Source organism: Crocuta crocuta, unplaced genomic scaffold (genome assembly GCF_008692635.1).
Source record: "Crocuta crocuta isolate KB4526 unplaced genomic scaffold, BGI_CrCroc_1.0 scaffold322, whole genome shotgun sequence".
Classification (NCBI taxonomy): domain Eukaryota; kingdom Metazoa; phylum Chordata; class Mammalia; order Carnivora; family Hyaenidae; genus Crocuta; species Crocuta crocuta.
Window position 1 is genome coordinate 4,931,197 of NW_027532592.1, and position 27,752 is coordinate 4,958,948.

Below are 27,752 nucleotides of genomic sequence, written 5' to 3' on the forward strand. Positions count from 1 at the left end.
ATCTGGCGACTAGGACTCAGAGACAGTGTCCAGGACAACGATAGGTGAGCTCAAACCCTGTGAAGCCAGGAGCACATGAAAGACGCTTGGTCTTCAGGTGCATGGCTGGCTCAGTTGGAGGGGTGTGAGACTCTTGATCTAGAGGTCATGAGTTCAAGCCCCATGTTGGGTGTAGAGATTACTTAAAAATAANAGTCCTCAAGAAGCGGAGGGGAGAAAACAGAAAGAGGAGGTCCTGGTGCTCACATTGTCCCTTGTCCCTGCAGCAAAGCCCCTCGAGCTAGTCCAAAGAAACCTAAATCTAAATTAATGATAATGCACAGACTTCACAGGGCCACAAGAAAACTTATTTCTGATCCCAGCCTCAAGAATAAAAACTAATATGTCATTGATGTAATACATTTCAAAAGGCAACTAAGTCTGCATACAGGAACACACTTGCATTTGGGATTCTGGTACTATATTTGAAAAGTTCACTGCTGCATTTGTACGGTCTCCCTAAAGGAGCTTTTATTTTTTAAAGGTTCCTTTTAAAAACTTAAGTCCTAGCGCCTTTGGTCATCAGGACTAACTTCAAATACATGGTCAAGCCAGAAGATTTTAACGATTTTCTTTGGGTCTCTGGCATCAGAGTAAGCCTATTCCGGGCTCCCAGAGGAGCACACAACGGCTTATACAACAGCAGACCTGACCCGTCTGTTGTTTAGATCATTTTTAAAAAGAAAATGAAGTACAAATGTGGGAACAAAACACGTTATCCCTGCTTGGCTCAGGAGCGGACCAATCACACAGAAACAGGGAGTGTACGTACAAATCTAAAATTTTATGAAAGTTATCTCAAGGACAAATGCTAGTAACAGATTCCTATTTTATTTTTCATGTACTCTTTCACTGAATGTTTAACGCTAATATAGGACTTCTTTTTTAAGACAAAAGGTTAAGTAACAAAAGCAGAGGAAAAGAGAAAATAGAAGCCTACTGGGTAAAATCTTATTGCTGAGCAGATAAAAAATGTACTTCGAGTAGTTTCAATATTTTGCGAACCAACTTCCTTTTCAAATAAGCAAACTTGGAAGTTAACAACAGATTCTAGGGGTCTGATAGTGACACCTCCACTCTACATTGATACATTCAACTTAACAGATTGATATATGAGAGCTAATTATTTTATTCATGAAAAATAAGCTTAATCCATTATTTAATTCTTTAACATTTTATAAAAATGATCTAGTCTTAATTTTATGTTAGTTGTGACCTTTTCTTAGGTAACCCTTCTAAGAGAATACCAGTGACCACCAAGAATCAAGGAGACAGAGTGGGGCAACACTTCACAACATCGAAATAAATCTTCTTAAATAGCAAAGTAAGTTCCAATCACTCCTTTCTACTTTATTCCATAACTTTAAAGTACAGTTCCAACTCTTAAGTACAGTGCTTTTCTTCAGTCTCCCTGCTATAAACATCTAGTCATGCAGGATGAGAGTCCTGAGGATGTAAGAGTCCAAGGTCATGGCTGCATCCGGCTTGTCCCCGTCCTGGCCTGTGTCAGTACTTGCGAACACACTTCCCCATCCCTGGGCTGTCTTTCTAGCTCACACGCTTTAGTGAAACCTCAAATTACCAAACAAGTTCAACAAATGTTTACTGGAGCTAATGACTCTAGTGCACTTGGCTTTACTCTTCTGCTGTCTAATGAGCCTAGGGAACAAAGTTAAAAAGAAGGGCTTGACAAACACAGGAGGCCGCCCCTAAATGAAGTTTGAGACGTCCTCCCTGCCTACTGGGACAGAGAAGCAGCAAGCCCAAGCTCAGGCGTGGGGGGGGGCGGGGAACGACACACGGGAGCTGGAGCGGACGGGGGGACGACACAGGGGAGCAGGAGCGGACGGGGGGACGACACGGGAGCAGGAGTGGAATGGAGGGAACACTACGGGAGCAGAAGGGACATCAGGGATCCATGCTGTAATCAGCTCACCCTCCACAACTTACTGGCACAAGAAATGCGAGTGGAAAACACTGTGACACTGGGCTGACCGAAGAGTCCCCACAAAGGTGTAACGAAGCGGCCTCGCGCACCATGTTCTCAAGATTCCAACATAGTTGTTTTCTTATAGCCCCATCACATCTGGTTTAATCCCGGACACAGGGGGCTGCGGGAAGTCCCGTCCCTGCTGTCCTCAGGGGAGTCTCTTCCACCTGCAGGACAGACTCGCCCTCCCCCCAACACCTCCTTAGCCCCTGCTCCACCCAGTGCTGCCCCTGAGCAAAGTGAATGCAAGTTATCTCCCTCCCTTTGCTCCTGGGCTCCGACATGTATCTTCCGGACAATTCAAAGAAAACAGCAACAGTCCTGGCTCTGCTGCCATCACACCCTTAGTGTATACGAATCCCTAAGCAGCCTGAGGATCACCTAAAAATAGGGTTTACCTTTAAGTTAGAATAACACAAAGAGATGGTGGCTTTCAAACTACCTAATCACGAGGAAAGAAAACACAACTTGAAAACATGGAATTAAAAAAAAAAAAGCTCCTAGTTCAGTTACTCTTAAATTTTGAAGAAAGGTATAGTGCTCATTTATAGCACATCTCCTCTCTCTCCAGGTGGCAGGCTCACAGAGACCCTCTCCCCTCTCCCTGCCCAACGCCCAGTGTCTACACCGGAACTGGAGATCCGCAGGACCGCGAGAGCTTCTGTTTTTAGAGGTGGAGCAATTGAACTCATGCTGTTGTTGAAGGAATCATGCCCACACATTCTCAGAGACGTGAAGGACTCCTATGCTCTGACCCATTTCATCCTCTTCAGTGTGGTTTTCTCATTTCCCCACAGAGTCCTCTCTGGGAAAACCAATCTTCCTGTTGATTCCATTTTTTAGCATTTCCTCTGGGAGGTTATGTGAATGGTGAACACTCTTATTTTATCAATTTTAAATTTTCTTAATTTTGTTCTCATCCTGGAATGATAGTTGAGGAGGGCACGAAACCCTACACACTGTTCTTCCTCCCCGGCACAGCCCAGTTACTACCTCCCCGTCTCCTGGCATGGGTGCTGCTAATGACCAGTGCACTCAGTCTTCCCTGTCAGTGAACGCTTCCCCTGGTCGTTCTGATATTCTCTGTCTGACCTCATCCTACAGAGGGTCACATCTTGAATGCACCTGCATTAGCCGCTCGTACCTGGAGTGCACTGCTGATCTGCTGACTCCTGTCCTTCATCAGTTCTGGAAGGCAGGCGGTGATGTGCCGTCCCGGACACGCTTCCCTTCCAATCTTGGAGAGACAGGCTGCAGAGCAGTGGACTCGATGGTCCAGAACACACGCTGTGGCAGTCAGCGCTGCAGGACCGTTCTGTATTTTGCTTTGGCCTTGTTTCCCTTCTTCCCCTCCTGCCGTGTGCTCCGTGGTGGCTGGCACTTACTTCCTCCCCCGGCCAGATTCTGTTCACATATTTGCTCTGCCGCATTTTAAAGCCCCAGTTCTGCGGTGGCATCAGGCACAGTGCAGCCAGCAGACAATGGCCTTGGTTTCTGGTCACTAAACTCTGTGTTTACCCCCACATTCTTCCCCTGGTTCACGACTTCCAGTAACGCCATGGCCCCAACACATAGCCAGAGCCACGCAGCGTCTGCGTGGGAAGGGCTGTGGCTTGCACTCTTTCTTGCAAGCAGTGACCCCGGCCCGGCCCCGGCCCCCGTGCGGCAGCCAAGGAGCAGTCCAGCACCGTCCTGCTTCTGGCCGGGAGGCTGGCCGGATCACAACTTCCTGTCCCTGATCACTTTATGGTCTCTGAGGTATTTGTCTTGATTTTGAGGCTGGCCGGGTCACTTCAGTTTTCTCTTTTGTGTTCTGTCATTGCCACGTGGGGGACGGTGCCCTGCTGACCAGGGCTCTCCTGTCCGCCAGCACGGTGCCTATTACACAACAGGGTTTCGATAAATAGCTTTCACAAGATAAGCGCAAGTAAATGTGCTTGCATCCAAACATGTCCATGGAATATTGAATCATAAAAGGAGAGCATTAACACAATCCTTGTGGCATACACATTTTATTTGCTGGACTAAAAACAGCCATGTCTATGCCAGCCCAGTGAACAGGACAACACCCTGTATAATCCACAATGAGTTTGAAACAGTTACAATTCTAAGAACAGGAGCAAACTAATGGGTGTAAAGCACGCTGCACAGTTCCTGACCCATCTCCTCCTGACTTCTTGGTTTTCTACATGTATCACGGGTGACATAATCCTAAGGAAAATTTATCTTGGATCAGAAACTGAAACTAACAGGAAACGACTCAAACTCGTTTATCCCACATCATTCTCAGGCGTAACCCATCCCAAGGACTTTTTTGTTGGAGGAGAATACTATGAGGAAAAACAGGGTCTCCCAACCAGCATGAGGCCATCAGGACACAGTATATTTGTAAAGCGTGGTATGTTAACACCACAAAAGTAAGAGTAATAATCCCCAGAATCCTCAAAAAAAGAAAGAAGAAAGAAAGAAAAAGAAAAGGTCAAAGAAAAATTCTTCAGAGGTCTTTAGCAATGACCAGGAGAAAATGGTCATTGATTTTGGAAAAGGCTTCTATTTATTTTACATTGAAATATTTTTGGTATGGAGAAATTAAATTTGTTAGATTATTGATTTCAAAATAAATAATGCTGGGGCGCCCGGGTGGCTCAGTTGGTTAAGCGTCCGACTTTGGCTCAGGTCATGATCTCACGGTTCGGGAGTTCAAGTCCCGCGTCGGGCTCTGTGCTGACAGCTAGGTCAGAGCCTGGAGCCTGTTTTGGATTCTGTGTCTCCCTCTCTCTCTGATCCTCCCCTGCTCATGCTACCTCTCTCTCTCTCTCTCTCTCAGAAATAAACAAAAACATTTTTAAAAATTCAAAATAAATAATGCTTTTGAATATCCAACTGCCAAAAAAAAAAAAAAAAAAGAATATCCAACTGCCATTGATTTAATTCTCTGGGCATCACACAGCACTTTGATGTGAAGATGCTTGGGTGTGGAGCAAACCATCAAGAAAGAATTCTTAAGAAGGGCACCTGGTGGCTCAGTCAGTTAAGCGTCCGAATCTTAGTTTCAGCTCAGGTCATGATCTCACTGTTTGTGAGTTCAAGACCCATGTCAGGTTCTGTGCTGACAGTGCAGAGCCTGCTTGGGATTCTCTCCCCCTCGCTCTCCATCTGCCCTTCCCCTGCTTGGGCTGTCTGTCTCTCAAAATATCTTTTAAAAAAAAAGAGAGAGAAAAGAAAGAGAGAGAGAGAGAGAGAGAATTCCTGATGCTTGGCCGTTCCCCAATAAGCCTGCTGATCTCAAATTCCTGGATGGCCCATTCAGAACACAGACTGCCTCACTCCTCACGAGGAGTCTCATTTCGGGACATGCTTTTCTAACAAGCTTCCAGACGATGCTGGTTGGGGAACCGTGGCTCTGGCTTCTTTCCCCTTTCGCTAAGTCTGACAGAGCTGAACTAATCCTCCTAAGGCCAGACATCCGTGTAATAATCAGGGGTGTCACGTTAGAGCCAAATCAATTCCCTTCCGTACGTGAGCCCCTCTGTTGATCAGACCTCTCGTCTATTCCAACCTCCTCTCTTACCCAACCAAGCAAAACCTTTCAGAACCCTGGCCACCTCGGCTCTCACTCTGCTAGAAGGTTCCCCTCATCTGCCAATAAACAGTCACTACTTTATCAATACTTAATTATTCACTCAGTAAGTCAATGACTATTCATGAGGTAGCTCAGTCACCATGATACGTCAGTCATCATGCTCAGTGCTGTGAAAAATATTGAGGTGAAAACCTTCCATAACTAACCTCAAATCAACAAACACTCCGTGTCTCCACATCCATCTTAGAAATTAAATTATTTAAACAAGCAAAAAATAAGTCCTCCCAAAGCATTTTGAACTGGTTTTTCCAGGAGTGGGAACAGATACATAGTGTATCTGCTACAGTCTCTTTCCTGGCCTTCTTATAACTTCATATCCATTTTAAAGAGCTCTTCAAAGAGTTGAGGGAATAATAAAGATGGCACTAGGTACATGCTAAAAAGAACTGCAGTCTCACGCAGTAGGCTTAAGTAATTACAAACTGATGCTGGGTATTCTCTCTAGACAGAAGGAAATGAAAATATTTGAGCACAGAAAATAAACCTTCCATTTTGATATTCCTGGAGTTTAATGGCACAAGACAGCTCAAAAGTTAGAAAAGGATGAAACCACTCACTGCCTGTTAAATTCTTCAGAGGATAGATTTTTACAGGTAATACCATAGCAATATACTTAGTGGGAACAATTTACTCTTCTGAATCATATATGTATTTTTTAATCCACAAAGTCCTATGTGTACATTTTAAAATTTGCTTTTACTCATGCTTTATTTTTAAATAATATTCATATTCTAGTGCAGATCTTAATGAACTCATTCAAGTTATCCAAAACTAATAAGCCCGTGGAATAAATGGAATTATTAATGATAAAGGAAGCTTTCACACAGACCCAATTAAGTCAATTTTATAATTTTATTAAAGCATGACAGAAGAGCCCATGTAAATGCAATAAAGTTTAATGGAAACTCAGGCTGGTACTAAGAGCAGACAGCATATGCAATGAAAGCATAACTTATAAATAAGAAATGGTCTTAGAGAAAGTCTCTATTTCCTCAGAAATAAGCCAACATCTACTCATGATCAAATTTATGTACTTGGAGCTTGCGGATAGCTAAAATGATGCTATATGTTGTTTATACAGTCTGCATCTGAAAAATGAAGTTATTCTTTAATTGGCATTTCCAAGCCAAAGTTAATGTCTGTGTGAAAATGAGGCTCATTACATGATTCTGTAAATGTACTCCGTCATAAGTGACATTACCACACAGCTGTGTAAACATATTTACCATGCCATATTCTGCCACAGGTGTCGATTTTCTACTGGGAGCATTAGTAATACGTATCCCAGACTAGCCTGGTTTAGTATTAACATTGAAGGGAAAAAATATTTCTTAAATGATTTAACTATTTATAAAATATAAAATGTTAACCCAACAGAATACTTCATATGTCATAATACAACTTATTTTTGTATTTTATGCTCCAACTTATCCCTAAAAGGGTTTATGGCAGCTACTTAATTCCTTTTTTATTTTAGATATGTTACAATAAAATCTTCATCTAAAAAGTCAATAAAATCAGTCTTTAAATAATCTGATTTGTTTTACCAGCAAACATCACTTGCAACATGAGTATATTTTGTTTTTCTAGTAAATTATAATTAAAAAGAGGTAAAATATTCCAATAATATAATCAAATAACTAGGAATCACTTTATTAGGTAAAACATAAGTCCCTGAATAAGCTAAAGATAAACAATCCTATCTAAATGTAGTATAAAGTATCATATTAAGAGGAAAAGATTAAGAAGTGAACTTCTAGCCTTTTTGCACATCAAGAATGATAATGCATTACATGATAAACATCAAGTACTTAGTGTACAAACAGCATATTTGGTACCGTTCAGACCAAACGGCTCAGTGAGGAACAACTTCTTACAACGATCACTCAAGAGCAGAGCTTTAGGGAGCTCAAACAAAACTATATTTTCGATCTGACAATTCAGAAACTTCAATCTTGGAGATTACTTTTTACTTTTGGAAAAATGAAACAGGTTAAAAACTTCACACTGCCAGGTAACCATATACCTTCTACGTTTCAAGTGATTTCTAAAGACGTGTAACCCTTCAATAAAGGGCATGAGAATATTTCTCAGCTGTGGCCCAACACCTATTGGCTTTACCCTTTCTGATCAGGGGAAGAAAGAGGCAGACTTTCCTTTTCCATAAAAGGGGTCTGAATTGTAGGAGTAAACAGCACATACGCCAGGTTTTATTTGAGCTGGACACAAGCTGTGGAGGAGACAAGGATAATGAGAACTGTATTTAGGCACAAAATCCATGTTTATTCACACTGCTGTCAGGTCTGTGGAGTGCCCAAACACACGTTTTCCAAGGCCCAGGGGTGGCCCTCTCCCCAGCCTCGGAGCAAACATCTCAGAGCCTGGGAATGTCTCCGGTGCCTGATAAGTCTAGGATTTGGAGTATTAATGGTTAGAATACTTGGAAGGTAATGCCAAATATCTCCGGCACCTGCTAATTTCACATAGTGCAGTGAAGGTTACACCACACCTAAGATCTCCCCCCGGTGACCAACCAGCCAGGCCGCTGAAGGGAGACGAGCTCACAGGGCCTTGAGTGTCCTCACCCGTCCCGGAAGGACAGCACAGCAACTTCAGCAGTTCGTTACGTTAACACATGTGCCCCAAATTCTTCACACTATTAGCAAATATACTTAAGTCTATAATGTTACATTTTAATATTTCCTTTTCACAATGAATGCTTATTTAAATAGACCAAAATATTTGCTCATTTCTTTGCTCGTATTGATTCTTGCCTCTGGCAATTGCATCTGGGTTCAAGTTCCCTACAGTCTGTCTGTAGCTCTTTTGGCAGAAATCTAAGGAGGGTACACATGCTCCGTCTCTGCAGATCTCCAAATGTCTCATGTTTACTCTTAAATTATCTCTCTCGTGCTCTGTAGGGGTTATCCCACGGCCCTCGGCATCTGTTAGGACGTCTGCTGCCAGTCTTAGGAAGGAGACCTACTTCCTCTCTCGTCGTTGTTGCTATTTCCTTCTTTTCTCTCAGAGCCCTGGCTCTTCAAACCTCGCACAGATCCTCCCCCCTCCTCATGTTGGGCTGATGGCCTAGGCTTCTAGTTTATTGGGAATAACAAGCAATCAGCAGCAACATCTTGGCCCCCAGCACCTGCATTCAGGCCAGCTCTCTGACATCCTGCCTGTTTCTAGAGATAAACCATCATCATGTCTAAACATGTCTAAAACTAACCATACACTTGTGCACCAGTTACCATTTCCTGTCACCAGTACAGAACTGTTGAACGACCCTCAGAAACTTCTCTCTCTCTGCTGGGTCATTCTCACCCATTCACAAATATGCTATTACTTTTTCCATTTTAAAAATAACAAGACAAATATAAAACCTCCCTTGAGCTAATTCTCAGATTCCCAGACAAAGCCCCTAACGTTAGCCCCTACTCATCACTCTGTTCTTACAATATTAGCTTTGATCATAAGTGAGATCACAGTTAACTTTGTTGGGATCACCCTGGGACCACTTGAGATCATGGTTCACCACTTTCATATTGATCTAACTTTTCAAGTGAGTGACTACCCTGCCTTAAAAGCCTCTTCTAGAAGGAACCAAGATATATTTCAGTAGATGAATAGACAAATGAACTGCGGTCCCTGCAGACAAGGGGACATTATTCAGCACTAAAAAGAAATGACCTTTCAGGCCATGAAAAGACATGGAGGAATCTTAAATGCATACTGCTAAGTCAAAGAAGCCAGTATGAGAGGCAACATACTGTACACTTCCAACTATAGGACATTCTGGGAAAGGAAGAACTATGGAGACAGTAAAAAGATCAGTAGCTGAGGAGTAAGAGAAAGAGGCGTTCAGTGAAGCACGCAGGTTTCGGGGGCAATGAGAATACTCTGTGACACTGTAATAACAGAGATGCACTTGTCCAAATTCACAGAATGGAGAACACCAAGAACAGACCCTAGTGTATACACTATGGCCTCTGGGGGGTGATGTGTCAGTGCAGGTCCATCCACAGTCCTGTCTGATGAGGACAGTCCACGGTGGGGGAGGCTGTGCCTGTGTCAGGGTGGGGGGCATGCGGGAGGTCTCTGTACCTCCCTCTCAAGTTTGCTAGGAAACTACATCTGCTCTAGAATAGTATTTTTTATTTAGCTAAGTTCTGGGCCTTTCTGGTTATCACTGTTTTCATTTAAGTATAACTACAGTCAAGTTCTGGTCTCTCAGACTACCTAGTTACCTACCATCCAGTTGGCAAACCTGACGAAGGGCACTGCTTTCTGTGTTCTGGTTAATTCATTATTCAACAGGATCTCCAACAGAAGAAAGCAGAAGCCAAGAAAAACAACCAATGAAGAGTGCGATGAACTGAAAACCATTTGCCGACTAGATTTGCTTTTTTTTTTTTTTTTACAAATAGTTTATTGTCAAATTAGTTTCCACATAACACTCAGTGCTCATCCCCATAAGTGTCCTCCTCTATGCCCATCCCCCCCTCCCCCCCACATCCATCAGTCCTCAGTTTTTGTCAGCATTCAAGAGTCTCTCATGGTTTGCCTCTCTCCCTTTCCCCCACCATTTCCCCCCTTCTTCTCCCCCTTGGTCCTCCGTCAAGTTCCTCCTAATCCTCCTATACGTGCAAACATATGATATTTGTCCTAGATTTGCTTTTTATGTCTCATCTACTCATGTGGACAATCAAATGACCTGCATCATGTGACTGTGTATGGATGACGTCAGTAATGCTTCAATAAATAACACCTTGTTTATGCCTCACACTTCCCTGAAGAAGCAAGTGCCATGATTATCCTCCTGTCATGAATGCGAGAATGAAGGTTTACAAAAGTGGTCCCCAGTCACACAATGACAATGTGGCAGAATTGACTTAAACCCAGACACGGGAGCCCAAAGCCCAGACACAACCACTGCAGAGTCCGTCTCCACACTAAGGGTTAACATTTGAAAGGACTTACGCTATCCAACATGTGGGCCCTGTTAAGATTTTAGGAACCAAATTACTTGAATTTTTATTCTTTTTAATGTTTATTTTTGAGAGAGATAGAGTACAAGCAGCGGAGGGGCAGAGAGAGAGGGAGACACAGAATCAGAAGCAGGCTCCAGGTTCCAAGCTGTCAGCACAGAGCCTGACATGGGGCTTGAACTCACAAACTGTGAGATCATGACCTGAGCTGAAGTCAGATGCTTAATGGACTGAGCCACCCAGATGCCCCCCAAACTACCTGAATTTTACTTGCTTTAATTGGTCTTACTAATTTACCTAATGACACGGCATATACTGAACTTCTTATTAAACCCTATAGTAAAAGTATCTGAAATCTTCAAGTCAGAAACCTTTCGGGTATGAAAAACTGAACGAACTAACCCAACAGAAAGACGTAGTACCTACATTAAATGTCTTCTTGCTCCGGTTAGATACACTTGCTCCTTTAAACCAGACAATATAAAATAAGACCCTCACCCTTTGTGAGGAGGACATCATTAAAATGGAGATTTTATTACTGAAAATTTGATCAACATAGAAACTAGAATTGAATGTCCACAACTCAAAAATCACAGATGAGAATTCATCAACTAAGAAGACATGGTCTGATTTTCTCAGGCAGATACAGAAAGAAAACAAGTACTTTCAAAACTTTTAAATATCCTCTTGCCATTAGAATCTGAGACACTATTTTCTTGAGTTTTCCCCCTAAAATCAACAGGTTGAAAATTTCAGGGGACAACACAATGACGTGGAAAGACTGTATTAAACATAATTTCTAGGGAACCTATGTAACTCAGTCAGTTAAACATCTGACTCTTGACTTCGGCTCAAGTCATGATCTCACATAAGGAGTTCAAATCCCATGTCAGGCTCTGTGCTGACAGCTCGGAGCCTGGAGCCTGCTTGGGATTCTGTGTCTCCCTCTCTCTCTGCCCCTCCTCTGCTCTCTCTCAAAACTAAATAAACATTAAAAGAAAAACAACTACAAACTAGGTAATAATTTTCATTTGTTTTTCAACAAAATCACTTAGTTACTCTTTCAAGAACAGTTTACGTCACATAAACACAAAGTTGACACTTCAGTAACACAAAGTTGATACTTAGTAATGGTGTCCCTCCCTCAACTGCCCTGTGAGCTCAGTCTCTGAAATATAACGTCCCTCCTGGGAGGCTCAGTCTGTTGAGTGTCCGACTCTTGATATCACCTCAGGTCATGATCCCAGGGTTGTGAGATTGGGCCTCACATCAGGCTCTGTGCTGAGCGTGGAGCCTGCTTGGGGTCGGTCCTCTCTCCCTCTGCCCCTCTTCCCCACTCGCACTCTCTCTCTCAAATAATACATAAGTAAGTAATGAATAAATGAATTAATTAATTAAATAATACCCTTTAGAACCTCTAAAAAAGACATTTTGATATAAGACATCCAGACACAAAGCAGAAGAGAAACATGACAGTAAACATGCACGGTGGACTGAAGACACATAGGGAGGAGGGTTTGCTCTCAGGACTCAGATGAGACAGGAAATACTTTCTGGAAAGTAAATCCAAAATAAGCACATTCATGTTTTTTAAGGTACATGCATGTAGTTTAAGACACCAAGTACGTCAGCCTCTGAAAACACAGAAAAGTAATATAATAAAACTGGTCCATGTGTTAAACACAGAAACCAGTAGGCTGAAAGTGAAGGCTGCAGGTGTTAGGAAGTGTATCCTGGAGAGAACAGGGCGGCCCTCGTTATTTCTGCATTTTACCATAAATTCAAGTAACTGCCTCCTTAAGGTTTACTACAAAGCCCTAGAAATACAGGACAATGCTCCTCATAAATTTGACCGAACTCTTCTTAATACGTAAAACTAAACACTAACAATATTTTAATTATTTAAAACACAATTTCATGCTTTTAGTGCTAAACAACTTTATTGAAGTATAATATACACACAATAAAATGTATAAGTTTCAAGCATAAAGTTCGATGAGTTATGGCAAATGGGTGGACATGTCCTTGTAACTAAGGATCAAGCTACAGTGTATTATTTTTTTTAAATTTTTTTCATAGTTTATTATCAAGTTGGTTTCTATATAACACCCAGTGCTCATCCCCACAAGTGCCCTCCTCCATGCCCATCACCCCCCNGTGTCTGTTTTTGTGCCAATACCATACTGTCTTGATGATGACAGCTTTGTAGTAGAGGCTAAAGTCTGGGATGGTGATACCTCCCGTTTTGGTTTTCTACTTCAGTATTACTTTGGCCATTTGAGTTCTTTTGTGGTTCCATACCAATTTTAGGATAGTTTGTTCTAGTTTTGAGAAGAATGCTGGTGCAATTTTGATTGGGATTGCATTGAAGGTGTAGGTTGCTTTGGGTAGTAATGACATTTTAACTATATTTATTCTTCCAATCCATGAGCATGGAATGTTTTTCCATTTCTTTGTGTCTTCTTCAATTTCCTTCATAAGTTTTCTATAGTTTTCATCATACAGATCTCTTATATCTTTGGTTAGGTTTATTCCTAGGTATTTTATGGGGTTTTTTGTGCAATTTTGAATAGGATCAGTTTCTTGATTTCTTTTTCTGTTGCTTCATTGGTGGTGTAGAAAAATGCAACCCAGAGATACTACCACAAGCATAAATCCCACAAAGGACACGATGACTCTAAACCCATATTTTTCAATAATAACACCTAATGTAAAGGGACTAAACACCCCAATCAAAAGACATAGGGTAGCAAAATGGATAAAAAACCAAAATCCATCTATTTGCTGTCTACAAGAAACTCATTTTAGACTGGAGAACACCTTCAGATTAAAAGGAAAGGGATGGAGAATTATCTATCAGACTACTGGAAGTCAAAAGAAAGCTGGAGTAGCTATACTTATATCAGACAAACTGGAGTTTAAAGACAGTAACAAGTGATGCAGAAGGGCAGTATATAATAATCCATCAGGAAGAGCTAACAATTATAAATGTCTACACACCAAATATGGGAGCACCTAAATATGTAAAACAACTAATCACAAACAGAAACACCCTTATCGATAAGAATGTGCTAATAGCAGGGGATTTTAATACTCCACTTAGAGCAATGGATAGATCAACTAGACAGAAAATCACTAAAGAAACAATGGACTTGAATGACACATTGGACCAGATGGATTTGACAGATATATTTAGAACTCTACATCCTGAGGCCATGGAATTCACTTTCTTCTCAAGTGCGCATGGCACATTCTCCAAGATAGATCACGTACTGGGACATAAAGCAGCCCTCAATAAATATAAAAGAACTGAGATCATCCCATGCATACTTTCAGATCACAATGCTATGAAACTCGAAATCAATCACAGGAAGAAGTTTGGAAAACCTCCAAAAACATGGAGGTTAAAGAACAGCCTACTAAAGAATGAATGGGCCAATCAGGCAATTAGAGAATAAATTTAAAAATATACGGAAACAAATGAAAATGAAAGTACAACAACCCAAACTGTATGGGATGCGGTGAAGGCAGTCCTAAGAGGAAAGTACATTGCATTGCACTCCAGGCCTACTTCAAGAAATTAGAAAAAGCGCAAGTGCAAAATCTAACAGTGCACCTAAAGGAACTAGAGGGAGAGCAACAAGAGCACCCCAAAGCCAGTAGGAGAAGAGAAATAATAAAAACCAGAGCAGAAATAAATATAGAAACCAAACAGTTGAACAGATCAATGAAACCAAGAGTTGGTTTNCCCCTGACTCTATTCCACTCAAGGCAACCGCCGATGTAATTCCTGCATTCACAGATTACTCTTCCCTGTTCTAGAACTTTGTAAATGGATCCCTAGAAAACATCCTCTGTGCGAAGTCACCTTCATTCAACACATCTCTGGAGACCTGTCCACACTTAAGGAGAGCTGTGCTGCGTCCCCGTTCCCAATGTGTTCATTCTCCTACTGACAGGCATTTAGATTGTTCCCAGCTTTTGTCTACTACAAAGAGCGCTGATACCAACATTCACGAACAAGTCTTTCTATGGGCACATTTTCACTCCTTTTGTGTGAATGTGTAGGAGTAGAACCACGTGTGTTTACTAAGAAACTGCCTGTTTTGCACGTGGCTATGCTGTGTACAACCCCATCAAAAATGTCCCCCTTGTTCTGCTTTCTCTCCCATACTTGTTCTTCTCAGTCTTTTTAACGTCAGCCATTCTGGAGGCTATGTCTCTCTGTGAATTTGATTTTTGATTTTAGATTTCATTTTTAAGTAATCTCGACACCCAATGTGGGGCTCGAATTTACAATCCCAAGATCAAGAGTCGCATGCTCTGCCAACTGAGCCAGCCCAGCGCCCCCTCACTATGAATTTTAAATAACAAAAGTGTATCTCAAGTCTGCCCATTTTTAAAAAATTGTCTTATAACTGTATTATTAAAGTTCTTTAAATATTCTAGATACAAGCTCTTTGTCAGACATTGACAAATGTTGTCCCACTTTGTGCCCTGTTTTCTCATCCTTTAAATAAATTTTGAAGGACAGAAACTTGTACAGTCTTGAAATCCAATTTATCAAAACATTTTTTATCATATGAATAGTGATTTTCTTTGTCCTAAGAAGCTGTTATGGTCTGAATGTTTGTGTCCACTCCCCCCAAATTCAGATGTTAAATCCTAATGTAATGATACCAGGAGGTGAGCCCTTAGGAGGTGATCAGGGCACATGGAAGAGGCCCTCACGGATGGGGTCAGTGCCCTCACAGAAGTGCACCCAGGGAGAACAACAGCCCCTTCTGCCACATGAGGACACAATGAGAATTTTGTCACCAAAACACGGTTCGACCACACATGTACCCTTATCTTGGACTTCCAGTCTCCAGAATCGTGAGAAATACAATTTGTTGGTAAGCCACTCCAATCTGCCCTGTTTTGTTACAGCAGCTTGAATGGACTAAGACAGAAACCTCTGCCTACTCTAAGTTCACAAAGACTTTCTATGTTTTGTTCTGTAAGTTTGGTTTTAGGTTTTATAACATTCAGGTCTATGATTTGCTTCTCAAAACATGTTGGTATTTGCTGTGAGACAGAGATCAAGGACTTTTCTACCCTCTCCCAGTAGATCCAGTTAATCCAGCATCACAGGAGGTTGAAAAGACTAATCTTTCTCCACGGAATGACTCTGGCACTTTTGTTGAAAAATCAGTTGGCCATATATCTATGGGTCTACTTCTGGACTCTGTATTCTATTTATCTATTTGTCTATCAGTCATGTTCTTTTAAAGAGCTGAATTGTACATAATTTCCTCTGTCTTGGTCTAAGGAGTCAGAACCAGGGCAACTACTGGTGCTGAAGTATTCCCAGCAGTCTTTCAAAAAGGAATAGTAACAGACTCAGAAAATTGGCAAAAATTGTGTATTTCAGTATTCTTTTAAAAAATGATCACTGATTTTTAAAACAATAAATATAAGCCAAGGGAACACTAAAATGTGTTGCACTAGTTTTCTAAGTTGACTATTACTCAGTTAACTACTTGGAATGAGTACAGAAGCGAAAAAGCACCAAGGGAGCTCACTCCATAAAGGGTCAATAACTCTTTCACAATTTCCCCAAAGTGCTTCCCCTGGCCTTCAGCTGGACCGTGCTCCCTCAGGCTCCTCCCTGGCCAGCTGTCCCCAACCATAAGCACAACCATAAGCTTGGCCCATCACAATCAAGAGGTAGGAGTTCACTCCTTTTTTTTTTTTTTAATGTTTAATTTTTGAGAGAGACAGAGTACAAACTGGGGAGGGGCAGAGAGAGAGAGAGAGACACACACACACACACAGAATGTGAAACAGGCTCCAGGCTCCAAGGTGTCAGCACAGAGCCCAACGCAGGGCTTGAACTCGAACCATGAGATCATTACCTGAGCTCAACTGACCTCATGAGCCACCCAGGTGCCCCTAGAAAGTCATATTTTTAATGAAAATCTCAAAATACACAAAACAGTGACAATCTTAACCTTTGTTTCATGACAAATGATCCAGATATAGAAACATTCCTTTCATTTTACACAGATGGTATGATCTCTAAATTGGGCATTTGGGTACATTTTGCTTCATTTAAAACCGTCTCCTTTTTTGTTTTCTTAAAACTTTCAGTTAGTTGATCTACAGTGAATACTAGTTTTGGGTGTACAGCACAGTGATCCAACACGTCCACACGTCAACCGTGATGGTGCTCATCACAGTAAGTGCATGCCTTCATTTCCGTCACCTGTTTCCCCCCTCCTGCCCCACCCCCCCCACCCCAGCTTCNTGTAATTAAGAGTCTGTTTCCGGGGCACCTGGGTGGCTTATTTATCAATTAAGCGTCCGACTTCGGCTCGGGTCATAATCTCACTGTTCGTGGGATAGAGGCCCACATCAGGCTCTGTGCTGACAGCTCGGAGCCTGAAGCCTGCTTCAGATTCTGTGTCTCCCCCTCTCTCTGTCCCTCCCCCGCTTACACTCATGTCTCTCTCTCTCAGAAATAAATAAAACAAAAAAAAGACAGTTTCTTCGATTATCTTTTTTTCTGTGTTCACTTATTTTGTTTCTTAAATTCCACACCCGTTTCATTTTTTTTTTTTTTTTTTACAGTGAAATGATTTTGTCTGCTTGCCCTGATTTTGGTCTTGCCAGTTAGGTCAATCTTGCTTTGCTAATTCAGACTATAGTTCAGTTTCCTTTTCCTGTTGGAGTACTCTACAGCCACACTCATACCTTCCCCTTGCCTTTGTTCTCTGAGAGCATTTATAGTAATCACAGTAATCATAGCCTGCAGCAAGTGCCAAGCCCTGGAAACCATCAGCAGACATAATTAGGTAGTGTTCCAATAATGTAACGTTTGAATCTCCTAGAAAGGGGAACATTACACAGAACTGCACGTCCAGTCTGCCAGTTTAAGAACTTCCTTTGCTGTGAACATCTGTTATTTCTTAAAACACCACTCACTGGAATCACACAGAGTACATTACATGAGTGCACTTATTGATACTTGTTTTGTTTGCAAAATGACTCACTGTTAGCAACAGACACGGCTAATGCGCGCCACACTCCCCTACACACTCCCATCTGTGTTCCTGGGAACGAGTCCTGCCCACGCCACCTGGACCCCCCATGTTTCCTCCTCCTGCTCTGGGCTTGCTGTCAGTGGGTCCCCTCAAATCAACAATCCCTGCCTTGACTGCTAACCCTTCCTACAGGAGAGAAAGAATATTTCCCCCATTTTCCCGATTTCTCCATCCTAGAACGAAGGACGTAAACTGTGCACGGAACACTTCTCGGTGTCTCCATCTCCCACCACGACTGACTTTCTGTTCTCAGCCTTCCCCAGGCCTCCCCCACTAGGTCTCTGTACATCTGCTGTGTGTCTGTGTGCTGTGCAAGTGTGTAAATGTGCACTTTACACTTAACACTTACTCACTTGTACTCCTCCTGCTTCACCATCGGCTCTTTCCTCCCCAACACACAGAGCCTGGTTTCCACTCTCACCTCCTAAGCAGCCTGGTCTTTGACTCAAATCTCTTCTCAGCTGCCCTACTCGATCTCCATCTGGCATCTGATGCCACTGGCCAGTCCCTCCTTCCCGGTACACCTTGAACTCGGTTTTCTGAGCAGGATTCCACCCAAGTTTTTCTTTTTCTTTTTTAAGTTTATGTATTTATTTTTGAGAGAGAGAGAGAGAGAGAATCAAAAGCAGGATCTGGGCTGTCAGCAAAGAGACTGATGTGGGGTTCGACCTCACGAACCAAGAGATCATGACCTGAGCCAAAACCAAGAGTTAGATGCCCAGCAACCGGGTATTTCTACTACATGTCACTCTCTCTGCCATGTCATGGGCTTCCTATTCTGACGCCTTTCTCACAGTTGGGTTCTCCTCACGTTTCGGTCCCAGCCCTCCCACCTGAGACACTGTTCCTGAGTAAGTTTAGCCAAGTTTGATCCTGAACACCCTGACCCCAGGTCCTTCTCTGGAGCCTCAGCCTCTCTCCTGATCGACACACACAAATTTCTGTCTACTGGGTGTTGCCACCTGGAAGTGGCAATCACACTTTCCTTCAGGCCATCCTCAGGACCCACGTGGCCTCCATACACCTGTCCCACCTTCAGAATGTTCTGGGGCCACCTCACTGAACTTACTCTCAAGTCCGTCCTTAAGTGAGCAACGCTTCTTTCCAACACAAGACACTCACATGCTGTCCTCATTTCCTAAGAAAAAGGTTTTCCCCTCCCCTCTTCACTTTGCAAACTCCTGGCGCTGTGGTTTGAACTATATCCCCCAAATTCATACACTGAAGCCCTAACCCCCAATATCCCAGAATGTGACTTCATTTGGAACAGGGCTAATACAGAGTAATTTCTTAACATGAGGTCATACAATTGGTATCCTTATTAAAAAGGGAAGTGTGGACACAGAACACGCACAGGGAGAATGCTGGTGTGAGGATGAAGGCGGAGATAGGATGACATATGTCTACAAGCCAGAGACGCTAAAGACTGCCAGCAAATCACTACAGGCTAGAAAAGAGGCGGGGAGACATTCTCCTTCAAACCCTGGTCGCAGACTTACAGTCTCCAGACTAAGACAGTAACCCATAGTGCTGGCCCTCTATCCGGCGGCCCCTGGAAACTAACACACCTTGTCAACACTCAAATCCAAGCTCATGTTACCTCCCCCAGGAAATCTTTCCTGTCTCCCTCAGAATGGATTAGTCCTCACCTCTCTCATTAATATGGTCTCACAGGACTCTACTTTTCCCGCATGGCATTCATCACATTTATCTGTGTGATTAATTGTACTAGCATCTTCTATAACACAGATCAGCCCAACAGAACTAACAGATTAGTTCTCCCTATCTGTGAAGCACTGATCCCTATCTGAAATTAGCTTAATCATCTATTACTTATGTACTTATTTACTGACTGCTTCTTGCTCCATAGAGTGTAACCCCAGCCTACAGAATTATTACTAAATAATGTACTATTCATCAACTTACTTCTGCTTTCCAGCTGACATTTAATATTTAAGAAAACTTGCCAACAGGGGCACCTGGGTGGCTCACTCGGTTAAGCGTCTGCCTTCAGCTCAGGTCATGATCTCATGGACGGTTCATGAGTTCAAGCCTTGCATCAGGCTCTGTGTTGACAGCTCAGAGCCTGGAGTCTGCTTCAGATTCTGTGTCTCCCTCTCTCTCTGCCCTTCCCCTGCTCGCACTCTGTCTGTCTCTCTCTCTCAAAAAGAAATAAACATAAAGAAATTAAAAAAATTTTTTTTCACCCATTATCCTTTTCTCTATGTTTCTTAGGCTTTGCCCAAAGCACATATATTTCACATTGTTGTAATAACATGTGGCTGTGCCTATGAGAAAGATAGTCATCTGGGGAAAATGATAAACCAATGCAACACTACATTTGGAAGAAAAACGGAATCACACAAGCCGAGAGGTGGCGTCCCAAGTGCTAGTGTGTGCATTCTGTCATCCTTCATCAGAAAATCCTGAAAGAGTTCCTTTCACACCAGAATCTGCAGGGACAGCAGAAAAGCACTTACTGGGGGAAAACAGACTCCCCTGTCATCAATCGTGTCAGCAGACAACGCATACAAGGTAACCGGATGCCAAACACAATCCTGGCTTTAAAGGGATTAGATAGCAATTTATTTAATACTAGCTTTCCTGGATTTGGACGTTTCTTCTTCCCTCATTCTTAAGTTAAAAATTCTTGACCTCAAAGAGGATCCCAACAGTCTTTTCCAAAATACACCATCATCGGCAAAACATGACTCAAAGTATAAAATGTGTTTTTAACAAGGGGTAGAATCTCGAAGAAAGGGTTAGAATCTCAGAAGAAAGGAACTATTTATCTAAAAGATTGCAAGGCTAAAAACAAGAAAGTAAATAAACCAAGAAAACTCTTAGAAGTCTTTCCAACAACAACAAATCCCACTGAGAAAATGAACAGAAGCAGCGACTCAAGAGAAGGCTGTTCACTAAAATAACATAACAAGAAACTTTAAAATTTTTGTAGTTCTGATAAAAGTGCCATGGATGTTCAGGAAGACACTCTGTCTCCCCCAGTCTGTGGGCGAGAGTGTGGACTCTGCTCGGGCCCCTGCTGGGGTGTCTCAATCCTCAACGCACCACAGTGACACAGACACAGAGACACTGAAGACTGAAGAGCCCTTCCCTCCAGTGGACGCTCTAATATCACCTCGCCCTCGGCGCACCCTTGCTTCAGAAAAACTTAACTGAGGGGCGCCTGGGTAGCTCAGTCAGTTGAGCATCTGACTTTGGCTCAGGTCATTATCTCACAGTCCACAGTCTGAGTCCGAGCCCCACTTCGGGCTCTGGGCTGACAGCTCAGAGCCTGGAGGCTGCTTTGAATTCTGGATCTCCCTCTCTCTCTGCCCCTCCTCTGCTCACGCTCTGTCCCTCTCTCAAAAATAAATAAACATTAAAAAAAATTTTTTTAAAGAAAAACTAAAAGTAGAGCTTTTCACTCTTTTCATTAAATAAACGGCCACAAAAAATTGGCTTGTGCAATATATGTGACAGCTTGAAATTTTTTACTTTAGAAGACGGTGTATTCCACACACATGTGCATACGGTACACGTCCACGGAGACACTGGCTCCATCTCGCTCACACCGAGTAGCAGCCGGCATGTAACACGTGAGGCACACCCTACACTAGACACTCCCAGCAGCCTCCCTCCACCACGCACACATCACTTAGCAGTGAGTACTACTTGGGGGCAGTCCAGAAAGCTGAGCCTTTACTAGGGATGGTCTCAAATGAAACAGGTATGAAATGCTAGCTTGTTCCACACTCAGGCAGACCCACTCTGACCTACTTTGCTGGTCCTCCCACAACCATGACACTGTCAAGTTCCACGATCGACATTTCAGAGACCAAGCGGCCCAGGACCCAGAATCAGTGGCTGAAATAATCAGAGGGAGAAGGGCCAGCCCACTCCAACCTGCTAAGTTAGGACAAATGCTCTGTTTCCATCCTCAAAGACACCATTATTTTGAACATGAAAATATTAAACACAAAAATAATATGATATTTTTAAGTAATAAAGCAAACCATCAACAAAGCAAAATGGCAGCCTACTGAATGGGAGAAGATATTTGCAACTCATGCATCTGATAAGGGCCTAATATTCAAAATATACAAAGAACGCACACAATACAATAGAAAAAAATGTGATTTTAAAATGGGCAGACAACCCAAACTGCCACTTTTCCAAGAGGACACACAGGTGGCAACAACGGGAAACAACAGGTGTTGGTGAGGATGCAGAGAAAGGGGGACTGCTGGTGGGAAAGCAGACTGCTGTGGCCGCCGAGGGAAACAGTGTGGAGCTTCCTCAGAAAGTTAAAAATAGAACTTACCCTACCACCCAGCAATGCCACTTTGGGATATTTACCTGAAGAAAATGAAGAAGCTAACTTGAAAAGACACATGCATTCCCATGTTTGCTGCAGCACTATTTACAACCACCCAGGTGTCCCCTGACAGATGAATGGATAAAGAAGCTGTGCTACGTATGTATACATATAATGTGGAATATTACTCAGCCAGAAAGACATATGAAACCTTGTCATCTGCAACAACATGGATGGACCCTGGTGCTATGCTAACTGAAATAAGTCAGAGAAACAGAAATATTGTATGATCTCTCTTATTTGTGGGGTCTAAAACTAACACCCCAAGCTCAAGCATACAGAGAATAGACTGGTAGTTGCCAGGGTGTGGGGGGAGGGAGTGGGGGGTGAGAGGAAGAGGGTAGGAGAAATGTAGTTGTTGTTTTTAGTTTAAATAAATTAAATTAAAAAAAAAACAAGATTAAAGTTTTTTAAAAAGCAGTGTGATATTTATAAACAATTACTTAGTTCAAGAAACTATTATCCTTGAAACCAGTACATATTCTGACCCTCAGATGTAAGAGTAACAGGAAAAGAAAACAGTTTGACAAGCTTCTTTTAATCTGGTTGAGAAATGTCCAGATGCTCGGTCGTAATCAGAACAGTCATTCGGAAGGATGAGAAGCCGGCAGGAAAATAAGGCTTGTAATTCAGGTATTTAAACAAGTATTCAAAAAATGTGCCTGTCTTGACAAGCAATGTTTTAAGGTGTAAGAAGGTAACACAAACCAGCTTTCAGTATCCAATTTCCCATTAATCTGACATCAGGGAAAAGAAACTTGATAACTCGGTATCTCAGAACCGAACGTTCAGCCTCTGTGATTATTTTTTCCAACTCAAAACCCTTTACCGAAAACATCTTGACTACACACTACGTGTCTATGCAGAGTTTGGCACTCACCCATACACCGGCCCCACCCAGAGACATCTACACACTGGAGCCCAGAGAATCCCGAGGGGACGCCTAACAGCCAATCGTAACTTCCCATAAGGAATCATTTTGAACAACTAATCCTGTGCCTTTAGGGAAACTACATTAACTCCAAATAATCTCTCTTGACACTCTAAGTAAACATGATGTTTCAAATAACCTGTAGCTATTTTCAACTCCCTTTTGGCAAGGGATTTTTCTTTCTAGGCTTTTCTAGGTCAACTGATTGGCCCTATGTACGCAGAGATCGCCTTGAGTTACGATGCTTCAAAGGAAACGCAACCTAAGATGGTCTCCAAACAGTTCTGACATCAAAGTTCCTCCACCTCTGGGCTGACAGGCTGAGCCCATGCAAGTCCAGGAGCTTCAAAGAGCAGCCTCCGCACTAGTTAATCCTCCTGGAGGAAGAAAGGCAAGTAATATTTACCAGGGAGACGCAAACACGGTCTTCTTACAGTCAGTGAAGCTTTCTCTGAACACCAGCATTAGTGTGTTTTGACTTCTTCAATGCCACTCTAAGGCACATGGTAGGGTCCTCAGCACACATCTGGATGCGCGAATGCCTTAATCGGTCGGCGGACAAAACAAGTGCTAACGGTCAGGTGTGGCAGCTGTCCCTGCCGCTGGGAGCGTCATCCAACAACCCCCAGAATGGAGCTGGGTGCCCTGGCTCTCCGCACCCAATACTCAGGGTCCCTGCTCCTCAACCTGTCTGCCATCAGCATCAAGAAAACGTGGAGTGGAGGAGAAACACAGGAGAGGCCTGAGCGTCAGCCCTATCATGTGAGCAGGCGAGACATCACCAAGCCTCTGCCCTGGCCTCCCCACCACCCGAGCAGAGGAGGATCACTGAGTCTCTGCCCTGGCCTCCCCACCACCCGAGCAGAAGAGAGATCACTGAGCCTCTACCCTGGCCTCCCCATCACCCGAGCAGAGGAGGGATCGCTGAGTCTCTGCCCTGGCCTCCTCCCCACCACCCAAGCAGAGGAGGGATCGCTGAGTCTCTGCCCTGGCCTCCCCACCACCGGAGCAGAGGAGGGATCAACCGAGGCTCTGCCCTGGTCTCCCCATGGCCGAGATGGAAGGGCTCTGGACGCTTCATCACACACAGCAACTCAGACCTAAACATCACTTCCCAAGTCGCCCTCTGCAGGGTTTTCAAACCTCTTCACAGAGCAGGACACCAGAATGTCACGGTGCTCTGTATGAAATACCACGCTGACTCTGTGTGACATGGCACGAAACAGGATATATTTAATTCTAGAACATAAATTAGGAGTGATTTCATTGCAGAAAATATTACTCTGTATATATAGTTTTAACAAAACTGAACCAAGGACCTATATATCACAACAAAAAACGAGCTTATGAATTTTGTATGATCATTTCAAGGTCCTGCATTAATAATACAACTTTTCATTTGTCTTTCCAGCTAACGTTTACTAACAAAAAGAACAGATATGAATAATTTATAAGAGAAAATCTAAAAACCGAGCAAATTCTGTCTCTTTATTTTTCAGTGAACCTGGAAGAGACCACCTTTACTGGGCTCAGCAGACACACACCCTGGTGGCTTGTGAGGTGTCAGAGTGCTGCAGAAACTTGATTTGAGACCACGACACAGCCGGGGGGCTGAGACAGGGGCTGGAGCACCCAAATGGCATGGAGCCGAGCCCCCGGAGCCTTCCAGAGAAGCAGATCCAGCCCCTGGCCCTGTGCAGGCCACAAACAGCCAGGAAGAAGGGAAAGCCTGGATTCCCACAGGCCTTTCCAGGCTGCCGGCAAGGTCAGATCTATGTGACATCAGTCCCCTTTTCACTGGCCGTGAGTGTCCAATAGTCTCCCAGAGGCCACATGATGTGCAACACTGTGACAGTACGAGTGGAATGAGCGTGAAAGCCACAGTCTTCTAGTGAACCAGACATTAAAGAGATCTATAAACAAACAATGTGCAATAATGCCATTCTTCTCATTTTTATTTTGGGAAATACAGTAATTTTTTCATGAAATGTTATTTATGTTAACATGCAATAGTTTTATATGAATCAATGACTATTTTTAAATTGTTTTAATTCCTGCTGTGGTAGCGACTGATGCCTGGAACTCCTATCAACAGAAGCTCCTTGAGATCCTTCACCAATTTTAAGACAGTGAAAGGTGCCAGAGATCACAAAGTCTGGGCACTTGGTCTCAGAGACCGAGACTAAACAGGGCTCCAAGCAGGCCACTCACATTACACAGCGCCAGGGTGGGTTAATCCGTGCACACTCACCACCACACACCTGGAATAATTACTTTCTCTTGAAGATCCTTAGAACCCTCATGAACTGGGACTAGGTCAATTCCATTTAATGTAATATACTAGCCGGTCACCTCAATTCTAGGGTCCCTTGCCCTGGAGAGGAGGGACACTTTGTTGCCACAAACATTTAGTTCCAAGTGAAGGGCCCCCAATTCCAACTACACTGTACTGAGCGATCCCAGTTTCTCAGGGTCAGATGTCCTGCAAATACCCTAAGGAGACCCTCGTTTAGTCCACCTGGCAAACCATTAACATCTGTCTTCAATATTTTTTCAAAAAACAGTCATTTTTTTCTCTGCTACATGGCAGTGAAATCTAAACTTTTTTCTTCCACCCCTCATGGGTAAAGTACCCTTGAGTATATACCCTCAATTTAGAATATAAATGATGGAAATGTACTTGTATACCAAAAAATTCATTAAATTAAAAAAATTAGAAATTTTAATAGGGCAATGTAAATAACATATTATTCTGTTTTATTTATTGATGGTTCAAAAACTTTCACTAAAACATTTTTTATTATTTATACATGAATATAGTGAGAACAGAGTTAATATATGTAATATATTTTTTAAAACACCTGGCCGGCTCAGTTACTACGGTGTGCAACTCTTGCAGTTGAGTCGTGAGTTCAAAGCCCCACATTGGGCATAGAGCTTACTTAAAAAAAAAAGAAAGAAAGAAAGAAAAGAAAACTCTGGTCCTAATTTCCATTTATTTAGGTATCAGTTTCAGTGGCTGTCACAAGGGGGGGAATCTCACAGATAAAATGTGGACCAAATGGAAGTACATCTTTAGCTGTGATAACCGAATCATGACACTCATTTGTCAATTCTACCAATTAGCTGTTGGAGATTTGTCTTCACGTTGTTAATTTAAAATGTTATCATGTAGGGGCGCCTGGGTGGCTTAGTCGGTTAAGCGTCCGACTTTCGCTTAGGTCATGATCTCGTGGTTCGTGGGTTCGAGCCCCGCGTTGGGCTCTGTGCTGACTGCCAGCTCAGAGCCTGGAGCCTGTTTCAGTCTGTGACTCCCTCTCTCTCTGACCCTCCCCTGCTCACGCTGTCTCTCTCTCTCTGCTAGAAATAAATAAAAAAAAATATTAAAAAAAAAATAAATAAATAAAATGTTATCATGTTATACATGGTGACTTCGAGAGCTAATAGCAACAAGGTACAACGTGCACAGAGTGAAATTAATCACTCCTAACGGGTACATGTCTATTAAATGGAAGAAGTTAGGACCAAAGGCCAGAAAATACAATTTCAAAGTTGTGCAATAACCGTCTCTAATAACATTTTTAACTTCTCTGCATGTATTAATTTCTGAATATTCACAGACATCCTGTGCTGACATTTAACACACTCTCAGTTGTGGTGTCCTCATTTGTTTGCAGCCCCATCACAGGAAGGTAAGTTTATATGATACCATCATAAAATGTCTTCTTTGTTCACTCAAATTCCAGGGAAAACCAAGTCAGACAAATGGGAAATGGCCTAAAAGTGAAATATTTACGAAGTTTTAAAACTAGAACAAAGGAAACATATAGAGAATATTTTTCTCCATTTACAAAGTTACAAAGAGAAGACTTTACTCCCTTTATATTAACCGGCAAATTTGCAATATTTCTTCTTCCCTCTCTGGACAAAGATACTTTTAAATGTAATGCAGATAAGACAAGAGCCCACGCAACTCAAATCTCCTCCTTCTGCCTCTGCCACAGAATTCGTCCAAATTCCTGCCATCTCCACAGTTCTATACTACAGAGAGAAAAAGCTGCTTTGTGGCGCCAGTGACTAGAACAGCTGTCTAGAAGTGAAGGAAAATTCACACACCTGCAAGGAGGAATTAAATTTAGAGGCTAAATCTTAAAAGATGAGGAAAAACCAGTGAAAAATAACGTTATTATATTTGCAATCTTCCATGATTTGCAGTGTACGAGTATTTTATCTCACAACAGGAACACATACAGTAAAGAGATCACGATGGGAAACATTAAGAAATCCTGAAACTTCTCCACATCAGTCTCAGAAAGAAATCAGACAGGTTCCTCGTATGCTCACATAGCAAGTTCCTTTAAAGATTTGTCAAGATTCTAATTCTATAGAAAAGAATGTATTTGCTGTTTGTCTAAATACTAATTGTTAAAGTCCATACCTCAAAAAAAAATTTTTTTTTTTTAAAGATTTTACTTCTAAGCAATCTCTATACCCAGCGTGGGGCTTGAACTCACACCACCATGATCAAGAGTCTCACGCTCCACTGACAGGGCCAGCCAGGCACCTGTCAAAATTTCCTTTTTAACTGCCTTCTTAAATGTTTTAATTTGGTAAGATATTCTCATTTCATATGTACAAGTTGGAGACACAAACTCACGTAAGCATATATGAAGGTCTCACCCAAAAATCTGTTCCACT

General features: G+C 42.5%; 1 protein-coding gene across 2 annotated transcripts in view; it reads right to left on the bottom strand.

The window, feature by feature from the left end:
* The window catches only part of DISP1 (dispatched RND transporter family member 1), a 134,817-nt gene that overhangs the window by 74,504 nt on the left and 32,561 nt on the right, over positions 1 to 27,752 (bottom strand). Inside the window, exon 1 of one of the 2 annotated variants that reach the window (XM_077779875.1) lies at positions 3,174 to 3,193. The exons of the other annotated variant lie outside the window; for it this stretch is intronic. The gene's annotated coding sequence lies outside the window, so the exon portion shown is untranslated. Of the gene's footprint in view, positions 1 to 3,173; positions 3,194 to 27,752 lie in introns of those variants that run through there. 2 annotated transcript variants of the gene reach the window in all.